The 14,190-nt window shown below is 38.3% G+C and overlaps 1 protein-coding gene across 2 annotated transcripts in view; it reads left to right on the top strand.

Annotated features, from left to right (window-relative positions):
* LOC126470144 (ERI1 exoribonuclease 3-like) overlaps positions 1 to 13,424 on the top strand; it is a 112,495-nt gene extending 99,071 nt beyond the window's left edge. For both annotated transcript variants that reach the window (XM_050097759.1, XM_050097758.1), the window contains one exon: positions 10,590 to 13,424. The gene's annotated coding sequence lies outside the window, so the exon portion shown is untranslated. The remainder of the gene's footprint in view (positions 1 to 10,589) is intronic.
* The last annotated feature ends 766 nt before the right edge of the window (positions 13,425 to 14,190 follow it).

Here is a 14,190-nt window from a genome sequence, read left to right as displayed (position 1 = left end):
CAGAAATATCTCAGAACGAGCTTATTTATGTGTCTGGATGATGACATGGAGTTTGTTTAACCAGAGATGAAATGCTCAAAATCACACTAATGTTTTATGGGTCATTGGGAATCTTCATGCTGCAGATGTGCCTTCAACATAGATAATTAGTGAACTTATGGACAGACTGACCCAGTAATTGGTTATGAATCTTTAACTACTTCTCCTCCATTTAAGTGCATCTCTGAGGGACATAATCCTCCTGTCATTGGAAGGTGTCTGCTATGATCTTTGTGCATAAACTGGAGCACCAGCATGTTAAAACTACATTAATTTCACACATCTTGTCATGAACAGGATGAGAGTGAAAAGGGGAAAATCTGAGGGGACAAGATCAGGTAAATAAGGTGGGTGTGGAATGACTTCCCAACCCAATTCCTATATAGTTTTTTTTTGTCAGTCTAAGAGAATGTGGGTGGACATTATCATGGAGTAGCATCACTTCACACAGTCTTCCTGGTTGTTGTTCTTGGACTGCATTTGCAAGAGGTCTCAGTTGTTGATAATAAGTGTCAGCGGTGATCGTTACATGTCAGGGAAGAAATTAGTAGTGCACCTCACTGTTGCTGTTCCACCAGCTGTGTTACATTGTCTTTCGTGGATCCATGCAGATCTTTGTACGGGGAGTTCCTGCTGTGTTTGGGTTCAACCATTTCTTTCTTTTCCTTGATGTTAGCATAGAGAGATAATTTTTTGTCACCAATAAAGATACAGCAAAGGAATGGTCAGTGAGCCATTTGATGATGAGCAAGCAGAGCCACCCAAGTGATTTTTGAGATTTTGGCTTGGAGCACATGGTACACAGGTACCAGATTTTTTAACCTTCCCCACTGCATGTAAATGTTGCATTATTGTGGAATGATCATGGTTCATTGCATTTGCCAGTTCTTTTTTACATCTTTGTGGATGATTGTGGATTAAAGTATTTAAATAATCTCCATCAAACCCCGAAGGTCTTCCTGAACATGGAGAGTCACTAATGTGTAAACGATCCTCCTTAAAATGTGAAAACCATTTTCGTGCCATGCTCTGTCCAGAGGCGCTATCTTTATACACAGCGCAAATGTTTTTGGTTGCCTCTGCTGCTGTCACTCCTCTACTGAACTCAAACAGAAGAATATATCAGAAATGTTCAGATTTCTCCCCTCCGTAGTCCATGTCTTAGCTTCCACAGCTCCACTCACTATCTCCCAATGACAAACTGACAATGTGTAAACTCAAATAGCAACAGTGAACTACAAATAAAAAGTGACAATTGATAAATAATCCCATAGCAACCAAGGTACCAATATACAAAACAAAAACACTATGAAATTACACACAAGCGTAATAAATACATACATATTTATCTATCTAAATTGGTGTATGAAAGTTTGAAACACTTATTTGACTATGAAACTTACTAGCAGATTAAAACTGTGTGCCCGACCGAGACTCGAACTCGGGACCTTTGCCTTTCGCGGGCAAGTGCTTTACCATCTGAGCTACCGAAGCACGACTCACGCCCGGTACTCACAGCTTTACTTTTGCCAGTATCTCGTCTCCTACCTTCCAAACTTTACAGCTCTCCTGCAAACCTTGCAGAACTAGCACTCCTGAAAGAAAGGATACTGCGGAGACATGGCTTAGCCACAGCCTGGGGGATGTTTCCAGAATGAGATTTTCACTCTGCAGCGGAGTGTGCGCTGATATGAAACTTCCTGGCAGATTAAAACTGTGTTCCCGACCGAGACTCGAACTCGGGACCTTTGCCTTTCGCGGGCAAGTGCTTTACCATCTGAGCTACCGAAGCACGACTCACGCCCGGTACTCACAGCTTTACTTTTGCCAGTATCTCGTCTCCTACCTTCCAAACTTTACAGAAGCTCTCCTGTGAACCTTGCAGAACTAGCACTCCTGAAAGAAAGGATACTGCGGAGACATGGCTTAGCCACAGCCTGGGGGATGTTTCCAGAATGAGATTTTCACTCTGCAGGGGAGTGTGCGCTGATATGAAACTTCCTGGCAGATTAAAACTATGTGCCCGACCAAGACTCGAACTCGGGACCTTTTCCTTTCGCGGGCAAGTGCTTTACCATCTGAGCTACCGAAGCACGACTCACGCCTGGTACTCACAGCTTTACTTCTGCACTTGCCCGCAGAAAGACGCTCAGTGTCAGTTTTTTGTGTTATTATTCAATCAAAACCCATACATTGCCTCAGTGAGCTATTTCTATGTCGCTGATATGAAAAAATGTCTGACTAATTTAAATGTCCTCATGGCCAGTTCAGCTTGTATTTCCATATGTATCTAAACATCTTATATCATAAATATACTGTAAAAAGTTTTTGCAATCTAAAATATCTGTCAGGCCTACAGCATTTATTTGGCGACTGTAGTAATACTGCAATATATTTATTTCATGACTTGAGGGGTTCATATGTTTTGTAAAATATTTCTGTGACATTTTGGTGCCCATTCCCCCTCGTGTTCAGTGAAGTATTATACTGTTTGGCTTAGTATGTTTTATATCATGGAGAATTGTTCCATCTGAAGGAAAAGTTTTGAAGTTAACAATCAAGACGTACCACATTAGTAATTTAATATCATATTGCAAGCCACTTGAACTTGGGTATTTAGCAGAAAGTATATTACTCCGAGTGTAATGGTTTCATGATCAAATGGTTTTTGAGTATGAAATTTGGGGAACGAAATCTTCTTTTCCATGCTTATATACACTGCTAGGAAAAGTAGTGAAGCACCCTGAAGACATGGTCAGAAGTCATTGTAACTTTGTACATGTACACACTATTTGTGGCTATGTAAATGATTAAGAGTTGCAATTCTCTGTAATAGGTGGAGCAGTTATCAGAGTCCATTAGCGTTGTTAATGTTTAGTGTTGTTACAAGGCCTGGTATGATATATAAGGGGAGTGATGAACTGCATCAGCTGTTGAGTGATCACTGTGAAGGAAATGGAGATGTCATGTACTTATATGAGACAGCATTATCAGCACCTGACAGTGTTGGAAAGGGGCCTCATTAGGATTAATTGTGAAATATTAATGTTTTGGGACATTCAAATGGGACCTGGCCCAGCATGAGAAAATGGTCAGGCATACTCGTCATCAAGATTCTGGTAAACCACTTCTGATCATCAGAAGGGAGGATCACCATGTTGTGCACCAAGCTAGAGTTGTGCTTTACTAAAACTAAGGGTCGGTCGTAAATGGTAGTATTGGTAGGGCAAGAAACATAAATGAATGTATGAGAGAGAAGTTGGGAGCCGATGACTTCTCTTTTTTTTTGTTTGTTTGTTTTACACATAATTAGAACTGAACATCATTCAGTGTTAGCTCATTGTGTATTTTATATCCTTAATAATATAAATTGATTTTATAAGTCATAAAAATTAGTTGATTACGTAACTTCTGCACTTTTATATAACCAAAGCAATTACTTTTGATTCAAGTACACACAAACATAAAAAAGTCTGTATAATAATTATTGTTATTTTGTACTCAGTGGAACCTTCTTCTTCATGATCAAAGGCAATCTGCATTGCATTTTTTTTACTTTTGCTATATTGTCACTCTGCTTTGCATTACAAATCAACAATTTTCTAATATACTCTAAATTAAACATTGACAATTTAATTTTTGCTGTGAAGACTTTTTAATTTTGAATGACAGACAGGAGGACTACAATGTAGAACAAAAACGTTCTGTAGGTTATGTGGCCCATTATATTGCCACTCAGTTTCTAGACGGTTCAGCTCTTCTGGTTTCTAGGAGAATCTAGTAAGACACTAATCACATATGAAGACATGCGGGGAAAAAGATGAATGTCACTTTTTACCATTATAGAGAAAAACAATTTTTTAAGCTTTGAAAAAATTTTTATGAACATTTACTTATTAATTCAAATTCAGTTGTGGTTAACATGAAGTATGCATATTAGGCATAGTATTGACTAGTCTGTTACTAGCACTGTGTAATAATAACAATGAACACTTTTTCAAAATTGATGATAATTTAGAAGCAGAAAAAATGATGGGTGTTCATTTTTGTTGACATATTTCATATTCATTGTTCTAATTATTTTATGTTAATGAGGTTTCTACTTTAAGGAAGTAATAGACTACTCAAATTTAAGTTTCTAAGAATGTAAAACAATGAAACCTGTTTACACTTTTAACACTTTTTTTTCATTGAGGTAGGTTCTTATAATAGTTTTTCGATGTCTCACTGGAGACAAGTCTTGAAATTTCCTGAAAAAAAAGTGTATAAAATATCTTTAGAATAGAAGAATTAAGTTTATAGAAATATGCCAGTACATATTTGAGAATAGTTCAATAGTTACTTGAAGATCTTTCCATTTCAACAGTGGAACTGGTATGAAGTCTGAGTAGGCTGGGCCAGGTAACATGAATTCTCCATCAGCTAGTTTATCTTCTGTTGTCTTCTTCTTCATGGTCATTACTGTAATTTCCCATGGTCCATTGTAGCTTCCTGATCTCGGAGAAAGAAGACGCGGCAGCTGCACTTCAATTTTAACTTCTTTCAATGGTCTTGAAGGTGTAGATAATTTTGGCGTGTAGAAATTTCGAAGAGAAAAGCATTTTGTCCACTCTTTGAAAAGATTTTGGTCACATTCAATTACTTTGAATGGGTTAGGCTTCACTCTGCAATCTCTGATAATGGCATACCAATTTTGAGGAACTTCAGTAATTTGTTTCTGTGGAATGAGCGCCATATTTTTGTCACACTCCAAATAAGAGTGCCCCCATTCAGAGAATGTTATTGTGATTTTATGTGAATGGTAACGTGTTGTTACAGTGTAATGAATGTAGCAGAAAACTGTAATTTTTATTCTGTCCATCGCAAGAGTAACAGAAAATGTGTAGCTGTTTCACTTTAGGTGGAAGAATATTGAAGATATAGTGGTGAAGCATCGATACTACTTCATCCAATCCTTTCTTTGCAATGGTTTGATCATAACAGCAATACACAGAATCACCAGATGTCAGAACATGGATATTAAACAGATGTATTGCCATCTGTCATTTGTAGTACACAATATTGCTTGATATATTCACTACTAGTGTCTGACCTAGGATAACATAATGGAATTTTATACTCATTGTTAAAAATGCATAACTAGCTATCATATGAAATGGGCATGTTTGGATTAATTTCCATATTTATTTTGTGTAGTCTCCTTGCACTGACTTCCTCTGGCAAATATATTTTGGATGTTTTTCTCAAGGAGTAATGAATACGGCGACCTTTGAAGGACTGAATATATTCATTGACCTTTAACCATGTTTCATTACTTACAGAGTGGGGTCTGTTATTGTTTTTACCTCTCCCATCAGGACGTACCATACCATACATGGTCAGCTGTTGTTGAATAGTTTGCAGACATTGTGGGATTATACCATGAAGTGCTATGAAGGCATTGTAGAATTCATGTTCTTCATGTAATAATTCACCTCTTTTTACCCAAAAATTGTATGTGTACGAATGATTATGAAGATCAGACTCGGCTTGATTTTTATGACTCCATCTTTGTTTGATGAAATGGGCTTTTATTAGGCCAGATAAATGTAAATTCTGAGCATTCCTATCAGGTAATCCATTAAAATGCTTTATAATAATCTACCTTTCACTTTCAGTAATTCTCTCAAAACATTCACAGTTTTTTCCAGTTTCATGCGTGTTGTTTCTTATTTTCTTAGTAGCATCCGATACTCGACCATACTTCTGCCCTTTTTTTGTATTAAGTTTCCACATTGGAGCAGCATTTTTATTTGGATCCTTTGTAGAAATCGAAATAATAACACCTTTGCACTAACAAAATAGCACATCATGTCACTATGAGTCTTTCAAGACTTTCAAGAATACTAAACTTAATCGGTGTGGCTCTTGAACTTATTGTCATTTTAAACAGTTAAAGTAATAATTCATCTAAACAACAATGGAAATACTTTAAACTGATATCCAGTACTACTAACATTGAAATACAAACATGAACCTGGTTTTAATATTATTCAAACAGATGCAAAACATTCATGTCTACTTTGTAAAGCTCCATGACAATCATAATTTTTCCCTCGTCTTATGATTCTAAATGTGTTTATAACTGCTAATACTCATTACTTTTCGAGAAAACAAATATACCAGCAGACAATATGGACTTCAATGTGTCTAACAGAAGCATAAACAAAATTTTGATATAAAGTAAGATTCATCGTTTCTTCCCCCATGTCTTCATATGCAAACAAAGCGATAGATATGAGGTAACACCTGATAAGTATGCAAAATACCTAATGTAAAGGTAACATGGTTATGATCTTAATTGATCAGGGCTACTACAAAAACTAGCGTAGTCTATACTAACTTCTGATAGTCTTCGGTAGCCTACAGTAGTTTTAAAACTCTACATCAAGTACATTACAATACCTTCACATCTGCGTTACCATCCGAGAACAAGCACCGTATTTACTTGAATCTAAGCCGCACTTTTTTTCCTGTTTTTGTAATCCAAAAAACTGCCTGCGGCTTAGTCGAGTGCAAAGGAAGCAGAAGTTCTGAAAAATGTTAGTAGGTGCCGCCACAACTAACTTCTGCTGTCGAATATATGTAGCATGCTTTGTAGACACAAAGATAAATACTGGCGCCAAAACCTCTGCGTCAATAAATAAATTTTAAAAAAAGGTGGAAGACGAGCTTTTTTTTCTCCGTCCCGAGTTTCGACCATTTTCATACATTATCCAACGAAGTAAATACAAATTCCGTATTGTTCATCTTCGAATGTAGCAGAATTTCAATGTACTATGAAAATACGACTGGCAAGACTGTTTGGGATGTTTGTCAATATGGCCAACTCTACGTTCTGAATTTTTTCCTACCTATGAGAAAAGATGGTTGCTAATAGGAACCTGATGAAATGTGAATCACATGCACTATTCTCTTGACCATAAGAATAATACGAATATAAACATTTTGCCATGTATTCTTTCGTGTTTGCTGCTATCTCATTTAAATCCTGTCTGCCTAATAAACTACGAAACTAGAGCAAGACAACAGCAAACGCGGAAGAATATACGTATCGTGTCATGTTTATATTCGTATTATTTTTATGCCTAATAGTGATACAGTCAGAAATGAAGCACGGCAATTGACTAGGTTTTTAAATCTAAGATGACTAATTTCTGTGCGGAATTTGATGTACTAAAGAAGCGGCCGCAAAGATTTTCAAACGGAGAAAAATTTTCGCCTAACTCTCGTTCAGAACATGTTCTATCATACGCAGTCTATTATTTGGTTGGCCGCATCTCGTGGTCGTGCGGTAGCGTTCTCGCTTCCCACGCCCAGGTTCCAGGGTTCGATTCCCAGCGGGGTCAGGGATTTTCTCTGCCTCGTGATGGCTGGGTGTTGTGTGCTGTCCTTAGGTTAGTTAGGTTCAAGTTGTTCTAAGTTCTAGGGGACTGATGACCATCGATGTTAAGTCCCATAGTGCTCAGAGCCATTTGAACCATTTTTTATTATTTGGTTCTTGTTGATCATTATCAAAGAAAGCAGCAGTGTAAGTAACAACAAATAGCAGTCTCTTGCCATTGTTTCGCTAATGAGACGATTCCTCTTTTTTTTTTTTTTAAAAAAAATTGTAAGTGGCAGTAGCGCGCACAAAAGCAAGCCATGCCGCGAGCGGCGACAGGCCGTAAACACTCATTATCAGAATGCGACAAACAGTGCATGACACAGTACAGTAATGCATTTTCAGCTTACAGTGGCGTAAATACCTATAACAAAGAAAACGGCACTTATCAGATCAAAGCAAAGTAAGCAATCGATTCAAACCAGACGAAGCACGTGAAATGGAAGGGTACCCGTATAAATACTGACGGAGCGCCTGACGCATAGCAATGGCTGCCTGGTAAAGCTTAACTGCTAAGCTTATGACTCGAACTAAACTGCTGTAGCTGTATCATCATTTATTCAACCTAAATTGTGTCTCATATTATAATGGACCACCTTTGTTTTGATTTGGAGTTGCGGCCTAAAACTTTTCTCTCCCCTTGAATTTCGAGTCTCAAATTTCAGGTGCGGCTTAGATTCGGAAAATTTTTTTTTTTCCTTGATTTCGAGTCTCATTTTTCAGGTGCGGCTTAGATTCGATTGCGGCTTAGATTCAAGTAAATACGGTAATGGAGTAATATGCGATCCGAGGCTTTCCCAGCATATATGATGCTTCCAAGGTTCTCAGGTGTACTGCTGGACACAATCGTCAAAGGTCCACCATATTTCGGCGAACAACCGTTCCGCCATCATCAGATGGTATTATGGAATGAAGGGTCTGTAGTGCGCTCCCAGTATGTATACCTGTGGGTCCAGAGTTCTGGCTTCGCAGGATTCGTGCTGTGCTCGGTGGTGGGGGAGAGTCTCAGTTGCCTGTCAGGCACTGCCCACATCGCATCTCGCGTGTGGATGTTATGATTTCCTTTGTTTGCGCTAGGTACTGACTCCCATGCCTTACTTAGTTTTCCAACAGGTATATATACTGGGAGCACACTGCAGGCGTCCTCAGGTGTTCCCTCTCATGCAACAGTATTGTTGTGCTATTTTTCAGCAGGACAGTGCTCTAAAACATGGCAAATTCAGGGTGATTATAACTAAAGTTAAACTTTCAAAACATTGTAGAAATAACACCACTGGTCAGAATGACATCAAATTGCAACGGAATATTATCGGAGAAGGGGAAAAACGTATGGCAGATGAAAAAAATAGTACGAAAATTAATCAATAGGTGGCGCTGTATGTGTCAGAATACGTAAATGAAAACACTTGGCATGCGCACGACCCATTGAAGTTGGTATAAAGACGCCAGGTACACGGCTTTTCCTCCTTTCACGTCTGCGACGTTCGCCATGACTCTGTCAATGCAGGATGACGCTCTGCTTGTAAAGCTATATTACAAGAACGATCACTGTGCACACATCACTCTGCAGAAGTTCCGGACACTGAAGGGTTTGAAAAAAGGTGTTGGTCCGATGAGTGCCGTGGGTCTGGAGAAAATATGGGTTCTTTTGGTGTGCAACCTGGTAGAGGGAGGAAATGAATTGATTTTATGTCAGTATAAGCAGTGGTCACAGCAATGCAGGAGGAGATGAGTGGTGGTGTGCAAACGTGTCATGCACGGAGAATTGCCCGAACATTGGACATACCCATGAGCACGGTGCATAAAATCCTACAAAACATCCTGCTTTGGTGTACATTCATAATTACCCATGTGCATGAGTTGCTTCCTGTTGACCTGCCAACGAGAGAGACCTTTGCTTTAGACTTTCTTGCTTGCATGGAAGTGGACAGTGATTGGCCACAGAAGATTTTGTGGACAGACGAAGCCCACTTCCATCTGCCAGGATATGTCAGTACACAGAATTGTCGAATATGTACAATGGAAAATCCACACGCAAATCAACCAGTACCACTTCATCCTGAAAAGGTCACTGTGTGGTGCGGGTTTAAGGCAATGTTTATCGTAGGACCACATTTTTTCGAAGAGACAGGTGCTTCCGGTCCTGTTACCTGTACTGTCACTGGTAAGCCCTATGAGTGTCTTTTGTGCAACCACACCATTCCAGCTCTCCAAATGTGTGGATGGGATCATTTTTATGCAAGATGGTGCACCTCCACACATTGCAAACCCGGTTAAGCAGTTGCCGAAGCGCCATTCCGGAAATCCTAGAATTATCAGCTGCCATTTCCCTACAGCCTGGCCATCCCGCTCACCTGATGTTAATCCATGTTACTCCTGGCTGTAGGGCTATCAGAAAGATGTTGTGTTCAGTGTTCCGATTGCAAACTTAGCAGCATTGAAGGCATGCATTGCACAACACATTCTGAACATGAGCCCGGAAACATTTCGATTAGTTGTGGAACATTTCTCAATTTCAACTTGTTGCAGAAAACGGTGGACAGCATGTTGAACATGTTTTGCGCCAGTAGCAAGGAAATTAACAATCTGGTTTGATTTTGATTGATGCTTTTTATGCGGCTTTTGGCCTCAGGACAGTTAAAAAACTGATTTTTCCCATCACACTGAGTTGTACGGGTTGTTTAATGTCGAATGTACACCTTAGGCATTGTTGTATGATTCATTTGTCATTTTTGGTTGACCACTATTAAAGTATAATGTTTACAGCGCCATCTATTGCCACATTTTATAACTATTTATTTTTCTTCTGTCACACGTTTTCCCCCTTCTCCAGTAATATCCCTTCTCAACTTAATGAGTGCATGCATCCAGGCCAGAGCAAGAGCAAAGTAGTTCGGACAAATGGGTTTAACTGCCAAGTTTTTTGCAAGTTTGACTTGTTTTTATAACCACTGTAATAACATCTGATATCTTCCCTACCTGAGAAGTTTCATTTCATTTCCGCCTTTCATTCTGGTTGCTTCACTTTTTTTCTCATGCAGTGTAATTTTGAGCATATTAAGCATTGCATTGTAATGTATGCACATACATGTTGCTGCAAATAGTCTAACAAGGTTCCTCTTTACAGGTTTATTACTACCTAAAATTATGAAGAAATGTGTATATACCTTCACGACAAAGGATAGTGTGTTTTATGTTGATGTATACCAGTATTGTGTTGGTTTTAAGAGGAAAAATTAACTGCCACACCACATCTGTGTAAGGATTGACTAATTTTGGACATCATGTGATGCTTGTTTGTGTTGAGATGGTCAGAAATATCTGCAGTCAGATCTGATTTCTGAAATGTTTTCCTATTTTTTCTCTATTTTTGATACAGCCAAAGTTTCATATAGTATGTTGAATGTATTAATTGACTTTATGTATATGTTTTCTGATTTTGCTAGTTTATGTCATATTTTTTATGACTGAAGTCACTGAAAAGTTACAGTGAAGTGTGGAATATGAAGGAGATAAGTTGGTTATTTTACGAGGGTTATTCCAAAAGTAAGGTCCGATCGGTCGCGAAATGGAAACGACTATGAAAATCCGATAAAGCTTTGCACAGATGTGTTGGGTAGTGTCTCTAGTATAACCCCAGTTTAGCATCACGTCGCTCTTCTCATTTCTGAGCTCGCAGTGAGTGCGTAAAGATGTCTAGAGAATCGTGTCTGCCGCCAAGTACGAGGGCCTGGTGAGAAATTTCGCCTGAAGCTATGCAGCCAACATTACATAACTGTCGTGCTGTTTCGTCTTCACGACAATTCTCAGCCGCGTTCTGCAGGGGCAATGAAGATGCTCCTGCATCGTTTTCAAATGGAAATGTTAGATTACCCACAATACAGTCCGCAATTGTCTCCCCCTGAGTTTCATCTCTGGTCACATGAACCGCTGTCTTTGAAGACAACATTTTGACACAGACAACGAGGTGTAGGCCAGCGTGGAGAATTGGCGGAAAGCACTGGCGGCTGCCTTCTATGATGAGGCTATTGAAAAGTTGGTACAACGCTATGACAAAAGTCTAAGTCAGAACGGCGACTACGTAGAGAAGTAGCTGAAAGGTGTAGCTAATTGTTACAAGTAAAACATTTCTGATGTTCACTGTGGTTTCAATTTGGCAATCAATCGGACCTTACTTTTGGAATAACCCTCGTATTATGTATGTGAACTTGAGTATATTACTTTATATGACTTTTTTATCTGGGTGGCCTAATTCACCTGCTGTGCTATTATTTTGGTGCTGTAGATATTGAAATCATACAGGAAATGAGTATGACAGCATTAATGTTCACCAGTATTATATTATGCAGAGGTTGATGTCATATAGAGATTGAATATAAAACTGAAAAATACATGTGAATTGATTTGTATCTATACTGCCGATATGAATTTATTTTAACTATTGTTGTAACAGTCCATCAGTACAGTCCAAAAAGAATAATCATTTTGTGTCATACGTGTAATTATAATGGTAGAGTGTTTTCCGTATTTATCTGTTGGACTTATCCTTTTATTGCAGGGAATATTTTTGTTGTGCGTACTGAAAGTGATATTTGTTTGTACATGTTACTTAAATACATTAAGAATTGGTTAGTCAGTATATGTATTATAGCACATCCAGAAGACTGTGTTTCTTAGAAGTTCCAATTGACATTTATTGAAGGAGAGCACATTTCCACACCACATGAAGTTCTGATGTTGTACTTTTTATGGCAATGCAATTTATACTATCTGTAAACTTTTTGTGTTGGTTTGACTGTTCCATCGGTTCTTGGTAGAATATTTCACACACACACCAGTGTTGTGTGTGTGTTTTCATCCATAATGCAAACTTTTTATTGAGCACCAACAGAGGGCGGACAAGCAAGCTCCACCTTCTTGGCACACTGCTGCCACAATGTGCACTTATTTTGCAAAACTGAAAGAATCTTTTTACCATATTTAGTAATTGTACTTATTGTTATAAATTACATATCAGTACTAAAGAGCACTGCATTCACTAAGGAGTTTTTCTCATTGAGGCGATACAACACATGATATGACTTGTTGTAATAAAGGTCATGTGACATGTCAGTCATCCCTGCAACACTTGTGTTGCCACATTAGCAATATGTCAAGCAACAAGACATGGCAGGTGGCAATAGTTTCATGTGTAATGTGTTGCTGCAAGTCTCATTGTGGACAGCTTCCAAATATGTCACATATTTACTCATAACTGGAAAGAGGTATGACTCTCTGAGTGTTAAAAACAATTTTGATACATTACACAATGGAAAATCCAAGGTGGGATAACAACAATATTATGAGAAGTATAGATTGCTACTCACCATAAAGTGGAGACACTGAGACACAAACAGGCACAAGAAAAAGACTGTGTGTGTGTGTGTGTGTGTGTGTGTGTGTGTGTTTGTTTTGTCTACTTCAAAAGAAGGCCTTTTGGCCAAAAGCTTACTTGTTTAGCAGTCTTTTTGTTGTGCCTGTCTGCAACTCAACATCTCCACTGTATGGTGAGTATCCTTCTGAAAATATAGTCATTTCCGCTACATTTTTTATGCACTCCACCAATGTGGGTTGCTTCTGCATTGTATCACGAGTCACATTGCACATCATATTGCCTCAGTGAGTACCGTCCCTAATAGCTACTGCACACAGGTTTGTTTGGTCACTGACAATGACAGTAGGGGTATAAAATACAAGCTGCATGACGTCTTGAGAGTTGGATTAATTCAGAACTATGGAACTGAACACTCAAAAGTTTCCAGGTAGGATTGTCCCCCTCCCCCTACCCAACCTGGAAAAATCTGTGATCTTGAATTTTTAGTGACCTTTTTTTTTGTTTGTTTTTGCAGAAATGTGATGTAGTTTGTATTGTCAGCAACTGAATTTTGTTGCATGTAATAAAAAATATACACTCAGAACAGTTTTATGTGTTTTCATATTTTCTTTATGTACTGCACACTGGAGACAGTTTCTAGAGCACTAATATTTATTCAACAGAAAGCATGATGTGTTTGGTAAACATATTATTTGTTTTTTCCCTGTAATGTTAACACTTTGGGGCCAGAACCCATAAAAGTATGAGCTATGTTAGCCTACCTGAAAGTATCCCCTCCCCATAATTCTGAAGGTAACTTCCTTGCTATTCTCTTTAATTTCTTTATATGTTCTTGCGGTTCCTGCTTTTGAGTGATGCTCAATGGGGACTGTAAATATAGCATTGATCGTTAAATGATGTGGACAACTTGGAAAAGTGTGTATATTTCTTCCATTTTGTGGGTCGTTGGAGCAACATATTTCTGCCATGCTAAAATTGTGAAGTGTGATTTGGTTAGTAATAAAAATGCTCATGCTTTATCTCCTTGATTTAGAGGAAAGAGAATTTTCAGAAAATGACATCACAGAAGATGTGAACTATGATGAAAAAGAAAGTTTGTAGAGTTCAGACAAAAAAATTTTGAAAATAGAATATCCTGTACAGTTTTCTTACAGATTTCAACTGGAACAGCTGTACATTTGTAACTTTGAAGTAATTTTAATTGCAGTTACGTTTTTTTAATAAAAGGGAATGAAACTGTGTTTTTCCACTGTCTTTTTGACTCTTGTAATTCATTTGGTCACAGAACTCTATTTACTACTTTTTTCAAATAGTCATGCTTCTGGAAAGCCTGCTTCAGATGTTTTAATTTGGC

This window comes from Schistocerca serialis, chromosome 3 (assembly GCF_023864345.2).
Source record: "Schistocerca serialis cubense isolate TAMUIC-IGC-003099 chromosome 3, iqSchSeri2.2, whole genome shotgun sequence".
NCBI lineage: Eukaryota > Metazoa > Arthropoda > Insecta > Orthoptera > Acrididae > Schistocerca > Schistocerca serialis.
This window is presented reverse-complemented; position numbering and strand designations above follow the sequence as displayed.